The sequence below is a fragment of the Mustela nigripes genome, chromosome 12, assembly GCF_022355385.1.
Source record: "Mustela nigripes isolate SB6536 chromosome 12, MUSNIG.SB6536, whole genome shotgun sequence".
Lineage (NCBI taxonomy): Eukaryota > Metazoa > Chordata > Mammalia > Carnivora > Mustelidae > Mustela > Mustela nigripes.
Genome location: NC_081568.1, coordinates 111,521,903 through 111,523,431, shown reverse-complemented (window position 1 = coordinate 111,523,431; position 1,529 = coordinate 111,521,903). Strand labels below are relative to the sequence as shown.

The 1,529-nt window shown below is 39.3% G+C and overlaps 1 pseudogene; it reads right to left on the bottom strand.

The window, feature by feature from the left end:
* Window positions 1–242: 242 nt before the first annotated feature.
* LOC132027976 (small ribosomal subunit protein eS24-like) lies at window positions 243–834 on the bottom strand (annotated as a pseudogene).
* Between the last annotated feature and the right edge of the window lie 695 nt (window positions 835–1,529).

The window sequence follows — 1,529 nt, the reverse complement described above, 5'->3', positions numbered from 1 at the left end:
TCACAAGCATCAAGCAGACTGCTGGTGATCTATTTCATACCTGCATCCTAGCCTCTTTGTTGTCTCTTAAAAATGCTACCACTTTTACCTTTTTAAGCCGATTAATTAATTTATGTATGTATGTATATATGTATTTATTTATTAAAAGCTATTGGTTTATTAATCCTCTCATGAAAAAACTACACAATCACCAGATAAAGTCACTGCAGAATCTTTACTCCTTCTTTTGTCCAATCCCCAGCTCACTTTTTGCCAGCATCAGCATTGGCCTTTGCAGTCCCTCTGGCTTTCTTCGTTCTGTTCTTGTGTTTCTTTTGCTGTTTCTTGAGATCTTTTTCTTATCATACAGGCCATGCCTTGCAAGTCTATGTTTGGGGTTATTATTTTTGTAATATTTTATTTATTTATTTGACAGAGAGATATCACAAGTAGGCAGAGAGGCAAGCCGGGAAAGAGGGGAAAGCAGATTCCCTGATGAGCAGAGAGCCTGATGCGGGGCTCGATCCCAGGACCCTGGGATCATGACCTGAGCCGAAGGCAGAGGCTTAACCCACTGAACCACCCAGGCACCCCATATTTATTTTTTTTGCATAATCCAAAGAATCATAAATCATGCCAAAGCCAGTTGTCTTGCCACCACCAAAATAGGTTCTGACTCCAAATACAAAGATGACATCTGATGTGGTCTTGTACATTTTAGCAAGTTTTTCCTGAATTTCTGTCTTAGGTCTTGTCCCTTTTTGGTGTGATGAACATTATTGATTTTCTACTACTTCTGCTGAGTAGCCAGTTAGTCATGAATTTCGTGGCCTGGATAGTTACTGTGTCATTCATGACAGCAGCTGAGGTTCAAGCAGCTGGGGAGAGAAAGACTTAAGCTGATCAGTTTATTATTTACTTGCATTGTCTCTTAATGTAATGTTATTGAAATGCCAGCTTCTGATTTTTTTGTTTGGGGCATCCTGCCAATACAATATAATTTTGGTTAAAACAACAATCAGTGTTTACCTTATCATTTAAACACTTTTGGGGAGTGGGATTTCCAGAATGGTGGAGTTAAGAACCTCTGAAAATTCCCTCCTCCATAAGAGCAATGAGAGCACAGGAAAAAAATCAACTTTTTCAGAACTTTGAAAATTAATTTGAAAGAATCCAAGGAGTGTTTCAAGAAACACTCCTGAAACTTGATACGAATAGTGAGCATTTTAACTTGCCCTTTTCCCATCCTTCTCTTACCAGCTCCACAGTAGCCTTGTCAACCAGCAGTCTAGCAGACAGGGAAAGGGGCTGTCCAGCTTTGAAGATCCTTAAAATGTTCCATCCCCAAAGAATTGCCACTATTTGACATGTCCGGAATTTGATAGAAAATCCTTGTTCATAGGACATGCTATTATTTGAGTAGACTTACAAGTTTTTCAGTGGAAAAGCCCTATTCTAAGGGTGTTTATCAAAAACAATCATGGGGTGGGGGGAACAATCACAGGAAACTGTTTAACCTCAAAGCTACCGGAGCCTAGGATAAACAAAAT